Here is an 18,430-nt window from a genome sequence, read left to right on the forward strand (position 1 = left end):
TTAATTACCTCCTCAAAACCTTCTTTTTTTTACATTTTTTTCTTTTATTTATGAAGGATATTTTGTAAATAAATATTTTTACAACAAATTATGCAATACATGTTATTTTTAATACACTAAATCAAATAATGTATAAGAAATAATCTTTATAATTAATACAAGCATTACTTATTAGCTCTATTTAGTATTATTGTTATATAGTCAACCAACATCCCTTAGTGGTATTTAAATTTAAATTTTCATATTAAACCTAATTAAGTAGTGGAGTTATTTTTTTAAAGCCTAATTGAATAGTATAAAACGGCTTAGTACTTTATTCCTCAAATCTAGGAAGCAGCACTTTGTCTTTGCGGCAGCCGAAGAGTTGTGAGACACTCTAAAGAACGAATTCTAGAGTGGTTCAGAGCTCCAATTCAGAAAACATGGGTCATTCTCCGGCTGTTCATCAATCCACCGATGATGATCCAACCCAGAGGTCAGTTAAGCTATTCGATGTTTACTCCATCTCATCAACAATTATTTTAGCCTGATTTTATAGTTTTTACTTGGTTCGTGATCTTTTCATTGTTTTGAAGTGTTTGGGTTCTAGACATAAATATAATTTTTGTTGTTGTTAATTTAGAGTTGAAAACACTGATGGGGTTGCTTTAATTAGTTGAAATGATAGTTAAATTCAGCAGTTGAGGATGCAGGATTTGTAAAGAAAAAAAAGGGAGTGTGGGAGCAAGCCATATGCAAAAAAGTTATAAAAGGAGTATGAATTAAGGGGAAGCATAATTATTTAGGTATTTCAGTTTTTTTTGTGTGATATTGAACATGGTACTAGACAGGACATGGCACAGTTACAGCTTACGGAGGACATGACCTTAGATAGGAGGGTGTGGAGGACCCACATTAGGGTAGAATGCTAGTTCATAGTCTCGTTGTTCTTCTCTATTCATAGGCGTATAGTGCATTACGATCTCTTGCGCTGTGAATTCTGATTTCTGTTATTTATGTTATTATTTATTACTTTCTATGCTTTGATTACTCTATTGAACCTGTGACGCTATCATTATTTATTTAATCGTTATTTGTTATTTGTATTTATTTATTTGTATTTATTTGTTATCTATTCGTTATTTGTTTGTTGTTTTTCTCAAAAAGTTTTTAATTTCCTATTCTTATCTAACATTTTTTTTTATGCATTTATGCTTTTACTGAGCCGAGGGTCTCCAGGAAACAGCCGTCCTACCTTGGTAGGAGTAAGGTCTGCGTACATTCTACCCTCCCCAGACCCCATGTAGTGGGATTTCACTGGGTTGTTGTTGTTGTTGTATTGAACATGGTACTACTTATCTGTAGAGTCAAGTTATAACCTTAGAAACCAACGACATTATTTATGGTAAGAGTATAATTGAGCAACCTAAGTGAAGCACATTGATGCAGCGGAAAAACGAAGGAAGAAAGTGAATCTTGTTAGATTACACAACAAGAGAAGAGTTTATGTCATGCAACAAGAAAAGGATGCTCCCAGACACATTTCCCAAGACCTTTCTCCCTCCTACTTTCTACGATTGTTGAACACAGTTTTTGGTGAATCCTTGATCGGAATAGAACCTCATGGACTGGATCAGTCATATCCTCAAAGAGGCTTCTAAAGACACGAGGAATATTTTCAGGAGATAGAAAACTAAAGATTCGAGCACAGAATATTTCAATACTAGAAAACTGAATGCTCAAGGCAAATATATAAGCATTTTGGCATTAAATGGAGATGGGAGATTAACATTAATTATTCCTCAAGTAACCATTAATGTAGGGTGGCTGGACATTGTATTTAAGAAATGTGAGCTTTACTCAATGAACCTCTCACCTGGATAAAACAGAACCACCCAGACTAATGGAAGCCAGTTACCCCTATGCCAAAGTAGTCAAAGAGAGTAAATGGCAATCAAAAGCCTCTGAGAGGCTGATGTTAGTAGCAGAGCAGGGATTATTAACATTGCTGACACTCACAAAGCTAAGGATGATGGTTTACTCAGGAGATGTATAGTTGGAATTGAAAGACCAACTTTGGCAGCTGTAAGAAGGTGGACCACAACAAATTCGAAGACAATGTTTTGAGTTAACATCTTCGAGATGCTAGGAAACTCGCTTCTTTTTGAGTTTCGTAACAGACATATGGCAGAAAAGATACTTCAGAAAAACTTGTCCTTGAAGAACTCCAGATTGTATCTGGAATGGTGGAGTCGGTAGCGGGTTGCAACCACAACTCTTTCAAACCTATAGAAACTTGGATTCGAGCTTTGGGGCTTCCCCTTCACCTCTGGTCACAAAGAGTCTTTCACGAAATTGGTGATCTGTGAGGAGGGGGGATAGCCACTGAGGAAGAAACAAAGCTTAAAAGCCATATGTTGGGCCATGATTTGCATCACTGGTGATAGTCAAACTGTTCCCAAAGAGGTAGTAATCATAGGAGATGAAGTGGAGAACTAAATTTCGATATGGGTAGAGAGAAAACCTAGCTTTGAGGAAAAGTCAGAGCTTAGGGAACTCGTTGGAGAGGTTGCAGGCATCAAGAATTTTGAACAGGCTAATACTTGATGAGTAAGCCAATGTTATGCTATGGAAGATGTAAACCCCCACCCCCACCCCCCTTAAATTTAAGGAGTCAAAAGGGGAAGCATGTGATGTGTCCTTGTCTCACAACTGGAATTTCTCATTGGGGGGAGACACGTGACTTCCACATGTAGGGTTTTAATGAACTGATTTCGAAAGTAGACCCAAGTTTAGAGTCCAAGCCTGTCGAAAAAAGACTTGGTAGGACTGACTCTGCTGGGCAACTTATTTTTAACGACTTTCAAGGAGTGTCCAAGGTAGAATTAAAAATGGAGACCTTCTTTGAAGTTCTAGAACTCAATATATCATAGGAATTTGACTCACTGCATGTAATACACCACTCAAAACAATGGGAATTTTTGATGTAACTGAGGGGGACTTAATTTCCTTGTCAAGTTGGGAGAAGCCAATTGAAGAACCTAGTACCAGTATCCAAGGAGGAACAATGGGGGAATTCAGTGCATCACTCATATGGAGAGGGAGCAGTTCAACTAACAACCATTACAAAAGCATATATTGGGAGGTAGAGGAGGAAATACCTCTGCGTAGCGAAGATCAAACTTCCTCGCTTGAAAAAGAAATTGGAGGCTATTGTTTGGATTCATCATAACATGATCAAAATAAACAAATTATTAGGTGCAGATTTAAGTGGGTATTAGGAGGAGGCTTTGGAACTTGTGTTAGAAATTGATAGCTCCAGCAAGCCAGGATTATGGAAACACAATTTGAATGCAAAAAAACTAGATTTAAAGTTGCTCAAGAATTAAAGGTTTAGTTACCTTTGATCTTAAATTGAAAAGCGATGGAAAGATGCCAAGGGGGAGAAACATGATTTTTATTGATCAATCAATTTCAAGTTAGTTTCATGGAGTGTAAGGGGCTTGAATGGGAGGGAGAAAAGAAGCACAGTTGTGAGTTTGGAAAAAGTTGAAAGGTTGACACATTATGCTTCCATGAAACAAAACTCTAAGGAGATATTAAACTCTTGATCCAACAAATTTGGGGTGGGAGTTGGGTGGAACATGCTTGTTTGGAAGCTAGTGGTACTAGAAAGGGCATTGTGATGTTACGAGGTAATAGGGTATGAAAGGGGGAAATTCTTGAAACTGAGCTTACACTCTAACTTGTAAATTTGAGGCTCAGCTATAGGATTTTTCATGTCATATAACAGGAGTCTATGCACCAAATTGTGACATTGAGAGGAGAAATGTGTGGGAGGAAATCTATACTGTCAAGGGTCTTATGGATGGTCCTTGGGTTGTTTGCGAAGATTTCAATGTCACTAGATTCTCCTCAAAAAAGAGAAATTGTAAAAGAAGATCTAGAGAGATGGCATAATTTTTCGTCTTTATCGAATATATGTATCTAATTGATCTTCAACTGGAATGTGGTCCTTATACCTGGTTTAAAGGGGGTAATCTGCATTCAAAATTGATAGGATTCTTATCTATGAAGAATGGGACGACATGTTCAGTGACATCAAACAAAGTCTCCAACAGAGATTGATTTCTGTCTCTTTTCCAATTGCTCCTCTATGTGGATCATAGGAGCAAAACAAATCTTATTTCAAGTTCGAGAACTGGTGGTTTGGTATAGATGGGTTCACTAACAGAGTCAAGGGTAGGTGAAATTCTTTTGTTTTCACAGGAAAACTAGATTACATACTCGCTTGTAAATTAAAAGATCTCAAGGTAAAACCTAAGGAGTTTAATAAAAGCTACCAAAGAAACTTGAAGGCCCAAAAGAACAATTTGCTTGGTCAGATAACATATATGGATTCAGTTTTGGCGAACATGATTGACAGAGGAAGAAATAACAAAGAAAGCTTCTCTTCTAATGGATTATAACGAAGTCATCAAGAACAAAGAGATCTCACAGAGACAGAGGTCCAGGGCCATTTGGTTAAAGGATGGCAATAGAAACACAGAGTTTTTTTCATAAGATGGCCAATGTTCATAAAAGATACAACAACATTGATCAACTTATGATCAAGGTGATCTTATCGAGAATCCAACAAGGATCAAAGAGGAAATTATTGAGTTTTACCAAAATTGTACACTGAAACAGAGAACTAGAGACCTTCCTGTAGTTTTTGTACTTATCCCATCATAACTAAAGAGGAAAGGGATAAGATGCAAGAAAAATTTCATGAACAAGAGGATTTGAGATGTCTGAAGGTGTGAGTGCAGACAAAGCTGGTCAGATGGTTTTACAATGGGATTTTTAATCAAGTATTGGAGACTCTGAAGTATGATATTATGGAAGCTTTTCATAATTTCCACAACATCGGAATCTTTTTTTGATGAATGGTACTGTTCCACAACATGGAAATCTTTGAGAGAAGCTTTCATGCAATTTTCATTGCCTTAATTCAAAAGAAGAAAGGTGCCAATGAATTGAGAGATTTCAGGCCCATCAGTTTGGTAGGTAGTGTTTATAAGTTGTTTACCTACTATATATTTGGGAATGCCATTGGGATCTAAATCAAAGTCAAAGGTGAACTGGAACAGTGTTATAGAAAAATGTGAAAAGAAATTGACTAGATGGAAGTCACAATACATGTCTTTGGGTGGTAGACTCACTCTTAACTTAGTGTTAGATGCACTTCCAACATACATGATGCCATTGTTCCCAATATTAGTAGGGGTTATCAACAAACTTGAAACAATTAGAATTTCATTTTTGTGGCAAGAAAACAAGAAAAAGAGAGGTTTTCACTTGGTTAAGTGGTACCTTAATCACTGGCAAAAAGCAAGGAGGACTCGGTATTAGAAATCTGAATTTCAGATGAAAGTTATTAAAATGAAGTGTCTATGGAGATTTACTGAAGAAAATCAACATCTATGGGGAAGTGTCATTAATTCGAAGTATGTGAGGAAGACCAATGGAGGACCAAAGAAGTAAACACACCTTATAGAGTTAGCATGTGGAGATTCATACGGGCTCTATTGCCTGAATTGAAGAGCAATTCATCCACCCCAAGTTTGGTAATGTTAGGGTTTGGTGTGCTAATTTTGCCATCGTAGTAATATTAGATACTGATTATGTTAGGCGAAAAGAGATGTTGAGTTGCAAGTTTTGAAATGGAATACAAAGGAAAGCGATCTAAAAAAAGAACAGAATACGAAGGAAGAAGGTGAATTTTTTTTCTCAATCTCTGCAATGTGAGAAGTATCTTACTAAAACAACATAGGATGTTTCAACTCAACTGAAGAATCAAGTATAAATTTCTTTTTCTCTAGAACAATCAAATAGAAATCTCCTTGATCGATAATGTAATTTCTATGAGGGCTTTTTGGATTTCCTTCCTTTTCTTGTTGGTTTTTTGATCTAAAAGTGTATATTAACTGCTATTGGAACTGCGTGTTCTTGAGAGGATAGTCTCGTGATTTGCTTGCCAATGCGATCCTAGTTGTTAGAACAGAGGAATTTAATGAGATAGACATCTCGTTCTCAACTTGAATTAGTGTTATTAACATCTCAAGATTTTATGTTTAAAAAATTAACCGAGCTGTATTTTCAGTGAATTACCTTTTTTTATTTTTTTTTATTTTCTGTTGTCCTTTTCTTCTCCTGCAGCCCTGCTTTAGTTAACACCTCCTTTAGGGCTTTATTAAAGAGCAACAGTGGTGAATCCAATGCTTCAGCTCCGTTTCCAAATGGCTTACTTAGAGTTATTACTCAGAGATAGATCCTTACCTTTTGATCTCGAACATTGATTTTCACGACTTCATAGACAAAGTTTGTATTTTCTTGCATTATATATCCTGTATGGATATTGCACCCAAGGGTTTGGCCTAGTGTTCAATGAAGTGGGTTGAGAACCTTGGGAACCATGAGGTCCGAGGGTTCAAATCTCAATGGAGGAAAAAAAAACACTTGGTGCTTTATTTTCATCTGTCCAAGCATTGGTGGACAGAGTTACCCGAGTCTTGTGGTAGTTGGAGGTAGCGTACCTCATGAAATTATTCGAGGTGCGCGCAAGCTTCCCAAACACTATGGTTATAAAAAAAAAAGGAAGTCTTGTATGGATATATGTCTATGTAAACATAGTTCCATACTTATCATTGCTTCATGTGGAACTGTATCTAATTTGATTTCATTATTTATTGGCCTGATCTGGTAACTTATATTTTCCTTGTCCCTTTAATTCTTTCGTAGGTCTAAGAGAAAAAGGGCAGCACCAAATGTGGAGAATTTTGATATTGTAGCTACTGGTATGATCTTTTAAATTATACATGCAGTAATTAGCACCCATGGGAATGAAAATCATTTACAAGAAGCAGGATCCCTGCAATGCTATTTTCCGTCGAGATCTCCCATCAGTTTAAACAAACTTTTTTTGACTTGTAAATGTGGACATATTTGAACTATTAACTCCGTCGGTCTCAAAAAGAAACCCCTTTTTCTATTCTCAAGGGAAGTTCAGCTACATCTTGTACGACACAGAATTTCATTCATGGGGACTCCCCTTTTTCTCTTGCTGGTACAACTTTTTACTTTGTTTTTCTCTCAAAGAAGCTCAATATTCAAAATAAGACGAATCATGTTTCTCCTATAAACATTAAACTATTTTAATTTTAAATGTTTATCATAAATAAAGAAGACTATTCAAACTTAACTCCTCTCATATTATGGTACAAAGTCAGAGAGGAAGTACATAATTCTTTATTCATCACAGCTTGTGACCATGTTTGTGGAACAAAAATCTATTTTTACCTTCTATTTTTTGTTTCATATTTTTAATCTTGTTCATGGCGGAACAGAAAAAAGAATAATTTATGAGTCTCATTGTATGTGTGCTCCTACGACATGGACATGCATTGTAACTACTCCAACTTTTGGAACTTTGATATTTATGCCTGGTGTTCTACTCAGATGCGAATCACAAAAATTTTCCTGTTTTAAATTGAACCTTATAATTTTTCTTGTTTCTGTTTATGAAGGCCAAATATTGTCGGAAGAGTGAAAGGCTTTGTACCATTGCAATTATTGCAACAAAGACATATCTGGAAGGATTCAAACTAAATGTGTTGTGTGCTCTGACTGTGATCCATGTGTGGAATGCATTTCAGTTGGAGCAAAAATGCAACCTCACAAAAGCAATCAGTTGTATAGGGTTATGGTTAGTGACTTCATCTAATTGAATTTTCATCAAAATGTTGGACTACTTCTGTTAAGTATTTCTCTTGAATTGTTTTATTTGTATCTACATTTTTTTTTGATAAACAGTAACTTTGTATTATATCCAGAACAGTACTTAGGTAGTACTTAAACCATATTTACAAAAGAGACTCTAGAATGCTTCTATCTCTACCTATAATGAATCAAGTACATCAATAATAGATATAGACTCATTAGAGAATAACTAGTTACACCAAAAACAGAGTAGTAAGATAAAGTTAAGCTTGATCTTCCACATTTCATTTTCTACTCCTTCATAGCATCTGGTGTTCCTATCCTTCCACACTGTCCTCTAAATGCATGTTGGGATGAGTTTCCACCTAAACCTATTTTTAGCTATTACTCCTAATTCATGTCTTCATCCCAGCTTCTCAGAACTTCAGAAACCTTGTCTGGCTTGACCCAGCTTTTAAGGTTCAAAAAATTACTCCATAACCTGCCTATGAACTTGCAATTGTAGAAATAAGTGGTTGACCATCTCAGCAGTCTCCTTACATAAGAAACATCTTGAACGCATGGGAATTCCCCTCTTCGTTAGATTGTCAAGTGTAAGCACAACTCCTCTTGCTAATAGCCATACAAAACAGGAGACATTATATGGAATTTTGACTTTACGTATCAGTTTCCATGGCCAGTTGAGAATAAAGTAGTTGGACTGATGCAGTTGATGATAAGCAACATTAACCTTGTATACATGTCACGATTCGATTTCTCAGGCCGTGATGACACCTGCTAACACCCACCAGCAGGTAAGTCTAACCTTTAACCCTTATCCCGGAACCAGAGGCAACGGGCTATCAAACGGAAGATGAACAACTAAAGCGGAAAGTAAGGAGCAATGAGAAGAAATAGAACAACTGAAACAAACACAAGAAATCACCTCAAGACCTGGTATTAGTCAGTAATCGAGCATCTAAATCAAGATAGAAGTACAAGGCTTTTACAAATACAATATGAGTACAGACAGTCTTCGAAAGCAAGTAAGGACTAGTCCTAATCCTGCATAAATGGAAATTGGCAACTCCGAACGCCAGGAGCTCACCAAATCTCCAAATCAGATTCTATTCCGCACCAGTCCAAATCAACCGCGATAACCCGTAATAAGATCTGTAGGGGGCAGAAGTGTAGTATGAGTACCAAATGAATAGTACTCGGTAGGCATAGGTCGACTGAGCTCCATAGATAAAGAAAGTATAAATAACATATAATCAGGTAAATACTGCACAAATAACTAATCAGGAATTATCACAATAATGACATGAAATAAGACAAGGAGATTGGAGACATAGAATAAGGAGCAGAGTCAAAGAACACACCTGAAACTCAATCCAACAAACTATTAATAGGAAGAAGGCATCGTAGGAGTCTACTAATGAAAATATAGTGCTAACAGGAAACGCTAACCACGTAATCACCTAAGAACTATTCCAACTGAACCTAGCAGGAAGTACAAACCACAATCCAACTCAAATACCACGTAGACCAACTGCCAATACAGTCAAAGGTAAGTACAAGTAAGATCAAATAATAACCGATCGAACGTCCATACCCCCGGAAGGTACAAACAATGAAAAACATACCCCCGACCCCCATAAAATCGGAGACCAAACATCAAACAAGTATAAAATCGGGGACCAAACAACAAACAAGTATACTGGTGATGGGCGATGTCGATGAATGCAAGTCTGTAGTAAAAACTAGTGACATCATTGGTGGCTCTTAGCGATCAACAAGAACAAGTGCATAGACTCACCCGGCCCCCGGCCTGCCAAGTGGGACCCATGCGGCTCCCTCATCCAGTTTAGTGGTGCACTATCCAGTGGGGCCTATAAGGGATGCGGCAAGTCCGTATACACTGCCTGTGCCCGAACCAGGACCTTACATAGACATATAGTATCCCCGTTGTGGTACCGGAGAGTGAGCAGCCAAGCCGATATAGAAAGGGTGACGTTGCACCGGATGTTAGTAAACCAGTACCCTCAAACTGTGAGCACCCTGAAAAGGGGCCGCCCAGCCAACCAGTAAACTCCCAAGGCATGGCCCATCTAAGAAGAGTAAATCCAGAGGCATTGGTGAATCGAGAAAAGGCGTCAACGTGCCGAATAGCCAAGTAAAACTGAGCACATTCCAGATGCCTCCAATGCCTCAAGTAGAAAAAGAGTACGTCCTCGATGCCTCATCAGTTTCAAAACCAATGATCAAGTAACCGAGGTGGTACGACCCCCTTTAAAGCCCAGTTTAAAAGTAGTGAAAGCGTGAGAATGTCCTCTCAAAACAGTAGTGAAAATCCATAAAGAATCTGGGATCGTACCACAAAATGAGTGAATATGCTCAATCGATGCAAGCATGCCATCACCAGTATTCAAACAAGGTACACGCAGCCTGAACAGTACATCAAGTCATACCATACTAACAAGGCAAAGGAACTAACCTGGGGTCCAATCGCTCCTCGAATACGGCCTTGAGCCCAATAATGAATAATAGATAAGCAACCATCATAAGCTTATCGCTAAACAAAAGCAAAACATGCCATCTCAACGCTCAATGAGCACAGCTAAGCCAAACCTACAGCTATGACGAGCCTCAAAGGTCTCCAGCACTAGCACTAAGTTACACCAGTCATCACAAGCCCTATGGGAAGCTATGCCTAGCTATAAGGGCACTGGAACACAAACTAAAGCATCTAAGGCTTAACCCCAGTCTAAGTCCATTAATATTGATCCTGAGAAGGATAATAACGCCGAGACCAAACCGCAATGCGGCCCACAACATAAACTAAAGATTCATGGGACCATTCTAGTCTAAGTAACAACCAGAAATCAAGAAACTGGTATAACAGGAGGACTCTAACCTCAGCAAAAACTAACCCAAGTCACATGTAAAATATACTAAATGATATCTAATAAAGTCCAGTCAAGAGCGGAAGACTGTAGCCTACCTCAAAGCCGAACATGCGGGCTTCGAATCCACCAAGATGAAGCTCTCGGCCTCCAAATCACCTCCAATCGTCGGCACGCTATCAAAATGTTAATCACCTCGTCAATACAATCGTTTTGATGCTAAAATCGCAATTTTCGGAGATGGACCAATTTTGGGGTCCAAAGCGGGAAATGTGGGACCCACATCCGAAATTTCGAAATTGACCCCAAAAGTTGGTCCAAGGCAGCACTCTAAGCTCATATGACTAAATGATATGTAATTCAGGGCACGGGCAAAGTTATAAATGCACATGCGACGAAAAACCCAATTTCTAAGCTAAGAACAAGAACGGGGCAGCAGCTAAATCAAGAAGTTTACCAAAACCGAAGCTCCCACGGCCGAAAGTAATCACACCCCGACGATCCTCGCTGAAAACCCCACAAAATAGGCTCTTGAATCGCAGAAAATGGACCTAAAATGATCGGGAAACAAGACCTCAAAATTCAACACACTTCCAACTTGAAATTATCAAAAGTCAGCAGCTAATTTCGTAAATTTACCTCACACGAAGCCTCCCCTCATGGATTCCCCACGAAATTCTCTTGAAGTTGGCCTCTTGAATCGCCAAATTTGGGTTCCAAATAAGGGAGAAATCGAGTTTCTAAGCTCCCCAAGTGTGTTGATCCCGTCTCTGGTGTTAATTAAAAAGACCAGAGAATTGCTCATTGCGATCGCGGAGCCTACGGATCGCGATCGCGAGACACTGGAAAATTGCCTATCGTGATCACGTGGGGGTTCTCGCGATTGCGAAGCACAAGGGACAGGACCCTCATGATCGCGACCCAGGACCTCGCAAACGTGAAGGTCAAGGGAGGCCTGCACCAACATCAACTGCAACAATTGATTTTGCAAACTCCCAAAACTCCGATGGGGTGCTCGAAATTCATTTGGAATTCTGTATGCGCAAATGATATATGCTACCCTACCAAATTCGACGTTTCAGACTCAATGTTGTAGTCAAAATTTTCATAAGAGGTCGTTACGATTGAATGTGGGTCCCACTTCCAATGTCATTTTTAGCCAAATTCCACAATAGGCCTCGGAATTAGATCGGAAGCCTCGGGAAGTGAACGAAGGGTCGCTTTGGACCAAACTCGACATTTCAGAGCTAATTGTATTGTCAAAATTTTCATTTGAGCGTGTTTACCAAGAATGTTGACTGAAGTCAACCTTAGGCCAAATTTAAAAGGAAAAAACATCAAATGGTTCCAAACTCGTACCGATCACCTTAATACTCATGCCGATCATGCTACAAGCCTAATTTGGCCATTTCAGAGCTGATGGATCCGTTAAAATTCCATTCTGAGGTCGTTTACCTAAAGTTAAGACCAAAGTCAACTTTAAAGTTATAAAAGCTCCAAAACAGGAAAATTGGGAATAAAACCCCAATGAACGACCATGCGACCGAACTTTCAGGGCCAGCAAGTCATAAATGACTTGGGGGCGCTATAGAAAAGTTCTAAATGCTGAAAAAGGTCGGAAGATGAAAGAAATGACTTGGAGGGTCATTACAACATCCACTACTGAAAGAACTTTCGTCCGCAAAAATAAAAGTACAGTCACACTTGGAGGCATGAAAGGATGAGGATACCGAGCCCGCACACTCTTCCAAACCCTCGGATACCCTCTCGGGTCGAACGATGCCATCACAGAACTTAGCTGAGAGGAAAATCCTCAAATTACCTACACCCTTCCAAAACTCCTTCAATTCTTTTTTGGGATCCAACTCTCGCTCGCTTAGTCCGAACGCGACCAAAATCACCAGCTTTATCCAAGGAAGATCAACTACACCGAAGCCACCGCAAATGAGGAATGCAAGAACATTGTAGATACAACTCAACTCAAAATTCCAAATTCCTTTTCTCTTAGACACCAAGGGCGTTCTGTCGGTCCTTAGCTATACTTGAAACCTTCAATGCTATCCTAAACTTGTTTACCGAACCACACCACACCAACATCATGGATGTCACATATCTCCACCGAACCTCAAGGGATGATAATAGCCAACATAAGGAAATCAACCCGGGGCAAAGCCCAAAATTCTAATATCAACTTCAAAACCTAAGAACCCAAGTTGAAACTCACCTTTTGAAACTGAATACTCCACTACAAAAGACTATTTCACCCTGCGGATGACAAGACTACGTTGAGTCCAGCTTCGCCGGCTTACTCCTACCATAGGAACTTCTGAAACACCGGCACTAGGTGCCCACAAACCACTCTGCCCCCTCAAATCTGAGCCAACCATCCTAGTTCAAGGAACCTAAGTCGGTAGGTGACGTACAAATATGGACAACAGATTGGTAATGGTCCAAGGGCATCTACTCCCACTCACAACCACCGAAATCTACCGAATATGCCAAAATCAAGCTTTCCATCCTGAAAAAATTCAAATCCCCACTCCACGAAGTACTTTGACCCCATCATGTAGATGGAATTTCTAACCAACTTCCCAACTTCCACCTTAGGCTATATCTGAAGACACTAAAGAAAACCACTGTTCCAACTCTAATTAACCAACAATGCCTCAGGAGCTACCAACACCACCATAGAGAACTAATAACAACAGTAACAAGGCACAACAGGAGGTCACACATCCCAAATTCTCAACAAGACATAACCGACACTAAAACTCTTAAAAGAGACAGGTCCCAAAAGATTGAACGAACGGACCACTACTTGCAACTAAGAACAAGACTAAGGCAAACGGGAAGAGATGACCAACTAGGATCACTACAAGGAATCCAACTAGGTAGGCTAACAGAGCAATCCTCAACCCACAACCTAGAACCGAACCAAACAATACCCAGCAACGAAGATAGTCGTCTAAGCCAAGAAACTAGAATGGCCGTAGAGAAATACTAGTCAAGGCAACTCTAGCTATGCAAAAGGATACGAGGAACCATTCAACCACTAACTGAATGGGACAAAACACAACTAAGACGACCCTCAAAGCCAACTAGATCCTCCAGTACCACAACTCTCAGAACTAACAAAGCCGGTCTAGCCACCTATCTAACATGGATCGACACCACAGAAACATCAACGGTGAGGGAGACGAAAGGAAAGGCTAATGATGTAAGGCCAAAAATACATATTTTTAGTCATTATTTGCCTCATATTTAGTCTTTTTATTTGTTCTTTTTTAGCGTAAATTTTATGGATTGTGTTAAATTGTATATTTTATTTGTAGGATTAATCCGATGTGAAAAGAAAGAAATTTAGAGCCAAAACGAATTAAAGATGAAGGATTAAAGAAGGAAATCAAGCAGATAGTATAATGGATTAAATTGAATATTATATCTTATATATATATAAAAGAGAATCCTAGGTCAGATGATGTGTCACTCTCTTAGGCTAGGATTTTTATATATCTAATTTTTTTGATTTTTACATATTTTCCACCTAATTTATTTACTATATGAATTTCCTTCCTCATTACTCAATTGGTTTATACCGTTTCGAAAACGGCTCTATTTACTCTCTGCAACACGCCCATTCATTTCTTTTTAGTTTTGTTACTTCCCTTCTTTGTCAGTTTCGTTTCCCTTTCTCATATTTTCTTCCCTTAATCACTTTTTTCACCTTTAATTAATAATCAACTTTCTTCCTTTCTCTACAACCTCTCCAAATAGATTTAAAAGGTGGCCTCTCTCGTGATACTAATTTATTCTTGGGTTAGATGGGTTTCTTTAATCATTGCTTTTTATCTGCCTGACTTTGAATCATTCACTTGTAATTTGTATCTACTGAGTTAGGGAGAGAGATATAGGATTGAGATCCATTTTGAAGTTTTGGGTATTCTTGGGACGGTTTTTCTATAGTGAAAAAGATTTTTTTGGAAAACAATTTGAGTGACAAAGTTATAGTCAAGGATTGTCTCAGTCTTTTGGAAGGATTTGTGTGATTCTGTACTTCGGAAAAAAAATTTAGATCCTACACTTGATTTCTTATATCATTTTATAATGAAAATTTATCCGATGTCATACCAACAGGACTCGCAGGTGTGAGTGCCTTCTTAAATATTCTAATCAATATATTTATCTATTTTTTCTTCATCTTTCCTTCTTTATTCATTGTAAAATGAATTTTTGAGCTTTTGATGTGTGGTTGATACCTTTTCAACCGAAAACGATGTAAGTTGTAGTATCCAATCGTTATTATCTATTTATATATTTTTAGTTTTTCTAGTTTTGTTGATCTTAATTGACAATATTCTATTTTTGAACTGTGTTTTGTAGCTTTTTCCCTGCTTTAATCGCAGAAAATTGAAATATAAATTGTGCTTACCATGTTAGCTTTAGATTTATTAAATTTTTGGTTTTATAATATTTTTTACAGGCTAATTGGTGTGTTAATTCAACGTTTGAATAATTTTATTTTTAGGGATATTAATTATTTACGAAGGGGAGCCTTGGAGTAACTGGTAAAGTTGCTGCCATGTGACCAGGAGGTCACGGGTTCAAGCCTTGGAAACAGCCTCTGGCAGAAATGCAAGGTAAGGCTGCGTACAATAGACCCTTGTGGTCAGGCCCTTCCCCGGACCCTGCGCATAGCGGGAGCCTTAGTGCATCAGGCTGCCCCTTTAGGGATATTAATTATTTGTCTTTTAATTGACATTTTTAAAGAGAAATTGTGATTTAGAGACATTTAGTGACAATAGATTTTCTTTTTAGCGATCATATTTATTGTCCAAAAATATTTAGTTGTAATTGAGTTTAATGTCATTATATTCAAATTCGCTAGAGCTTAGAGGTGATTATTAACAAAAATGATGAGAGCAAATAATTCTTAATAGGAAACTAAAGTATTTTTAAAATATAGCCAAATATATCTACTATAATAAGAAAATATCATCAAAGCATTCAAAATTTTCTAAAAGCATTTAATGAAATTAAAAATGATAGAAAATAATTTTCGATGTAATTTTTTTCTCCTAGAACACAAAATGTAGAAGTAAAATTGAGATCTAACTCTTTTGTATTTAGAGAAAAATATTAAGTTAGAACAAACTATTAGATGAAAGAACGAAAATTAGGTACTTAATTTTATAGTAAATAAATAGAGGTTGGTAAGGAACTAGGATCAAAGGTGTTAACACTCTAATTTTGTTAAATTGTAGTCGGTTACTTTTCTTACATCTTTTTTAAAAAAAAAACAAAAAATCATTTTCTACCTCTTCCCCCTTACCCTTTATTCAAAGAAATGTGTTCTAGAATTCACTAAATATATTTCTTCCAAACATATTTAATATAATCTAGAAGTATAAATAATAATACATTGTTATGACGAATAATTGAATCTTCGAATTCTTTACAATATGCTCATACAAAAAAAAGGGACAAATATGAGCGAAGTAGGTCTTACATAGACATATAGTATCCCTGTAGTGGTATCGGAGAGTGAGCAGCCAAGCCAATGTAAAAAAGGCGATGCCGTGCTGGATATCAGTAAACCAATACTCTCAAACCGTGAGCACCCTGAAAAGGGGTGGCCCAACCAGCCAGTAAACTCCCAGGGGCATGGTCAAACTATCAAGAGTAAACTCGGGGGCATTGGTGAGTCAAGAGAGGGCGTCGACGCGCCGAATAGCCAAGTAAAACTGAGCACATCCCAGGTGCCTCTAATGCCTCAAGTAGAAAAAGGAGTATGTCCCCGACGCCTCATAAGTTTCCAAACCAGTGATCAAGTAACCCAGGTGGTACGATGCCCGTTAAAACCTAGTTTAAAAGTAGTGAAAGCGTGAGAATGTCCTCTCAAAACAATAGTGAAAATCCATAAAGAAACTGAGATCGTACCACAAAATGAGTGAATATGCTCAATCGATGCAAGAATGCCATCACCAGTATTCAAACAAGGTACACGTAGTCTGAATAATACATCAAGTCGTAGCATACTAACAAGGAAAAAGAACTAACCTGGGGTCCAATCGCTCCTCGAATATGGCCTCGGGTCCAACAATGAATAATAGATAAGCAGGCATCATAAGCCTATTGCTAAACAAAAGCGAAACAATCTAGACATGGCTCAGAATCATATAGGGGGAGAAATATCTCTAGGAACGATGCTTTACCCCCAAAATATGCCATCACATCTCTCAACGAGCACAACTAAGCCAAACCTACGGCTACGGCTACGACTAGCCTCAAAGGTCTCCAGCACTAGCACTAAGTTACACCAGCCATCACAAGCCCTATCGAAAGCTATGCCTAGCTATAAGGGCACTGGAACACAACTAAAGCATCTAAGGCTCAACCCCAGCCTAAGGCCATCAATACCGGTCCTAAGAAGGATATTAACGCCGATTCCAAACCGCAATAAGGCCCACAACATAAACTAAGGGTTGATGGGACCATTCTAGTCTAAGTTCCAATCGGAAATCAAGAAAATGGTATAACAGGAGGAGGACTCTAACCTCGGCAAATACTAACCCAAGTCGCATGTAAAATATACTAAATGATATCTATAAAGTCCAGTCAAAAGGGGTAGACCGTAGCCTACCTCGAAGCCAAACACGTGCGCTCCGAATCCACCAAAATGAAGCTCTCGGCCTCCGAATCATACCTCCAATCGCTGCCACGCTACCAAAATGTTAATCACAGTGTTGTGAAAAAGCGCCGAAGCGCTCACTTTAAGCGTGAAGCGAAGTGAGGCGAGGCACTAGCGCTTCAACACCGTGAAGCGAAGCGATTTCAAAAAAGCGTGCGCTTCATGGGAGAAGCGAGAAGCACGCTTCATCTAGAAGCGAGAAAAAAGCTCGCTTTTTTTGAAAAAGCGGCACTAGGTTTTTTTTTAAAAAAAAATCTGTAAAACTTATAATTAATTGTTCCAAGCTACTGCGACAGTTCAACCAGGTTAGTTTCTCTTCTTCTCTTCTTCTCTTTCTATTTCTATTTTTATTTCCATTCATCAGTTCTGTCGTCTGCGCAACTGCTGCGATGTTCTTCTCTTCATCTCTTCTTCTCTTCTTCTTTTTCTATTTCTGCGCAACTGCCGTCTGCGAAGAATTATTTTTTTCAAGTTTTATTCAGCAGTTTGGCCATTATTTTTTTTTGAAGATAAAGCATATGCTCTGTTTTTTTTCAACATAGTCTGGCTGCTTTATTATTTATTTTTTTAATTTTGCTGCAGTTGCTCTTTTAATTTTGCTGCAGCTGCTCTATTATTGTTTTGACAATTTGACTTGTGTGACTGAATTATTATTCTATTTTTTCTTTGTAGTAAGTTGTGTTTTCTTAATGGCACAAAAAAGGAATCCAGCTTGGGCATATGGAGTTGCCATGGGAAGTAACACAAAAATCAAATGTGTTTTTTTGTGATATGACATATAATGACGGAATATTTCATCACAAGAAGCATCTTATTGGTGGTTATAAGATGTTAAAGTGTGTCCAAAGGTCCCGAATAGTGTGAAGGAAGAAATAAAAGAGTATTTTATGAAAAAAAATGAATTTAAAACTCAAATGAATCCTGAAGCATCCATGGTTAATCTTGTTGATGATGATGAAATGGATGATGAAGTTGAAGTGAATATGCCAATGGGGCATATTTTATTATTTGTGCATATTTTATATTTTATATTTTTATACTAAATAGCGCTTTTTCTGAAAAAAGCATGCGCTTCGCTTCACGCTTCTCGCTTCTGTGAAGCGAGCCCCTGTCGCTT

At 38.1% G+C, this 18,430-nt stretch overlaps 1 long non-coding RNA gene across 3 annotated transcripts; it reads left to right on the forward strand.

The window, feature by feature from the left end:
• The first annotated feature begins 300 nt into the window (after window positions 1–300).
• On the forward strand, window positions 301–17,979 carry LOC129891131 (uncharacterized). 3 transcript variants are annotated; one of them, XR_008767111.1, is made up of 4 exons: window positions 301–475; window positions 6,763–6,818; window positions 7,548–7,726; window positions 15,151–17,979. It is a non-coding gene; the product is annotated as an uncharacterized LOC129891131 (long non-coding RNA). The 3 variants fall into 3 exon arrangements; XR_008767109.1 differs by lacking the exon at window positions 15,151–17,979 and adding an exon at window positions 13,958–15,021; XR_008767110.1 differs by lacking the exon at window positions 15,151–17,979 and having other exon boundaries at window positions 311–475; window positions 7,548–10,054.
• Window positions 17,980–18,430: the final 451 nt, after the last annotated feature.

Source organism: Solanum dulcamara, chromosome 6 (genome assembly GCF_947179165.1).
Source record: "Solanum dulcamara chromosome 6, daSolDulc1.2, whole genome shotgun sequence".
Classification (NCBI taxonomy): domain Eukaryota; kingdom Viridiplantae; phylum Streptophyta; class Magnoliopsida; order Solanales; family Solanaceae; genus Solanum; species Solanum dulcamara.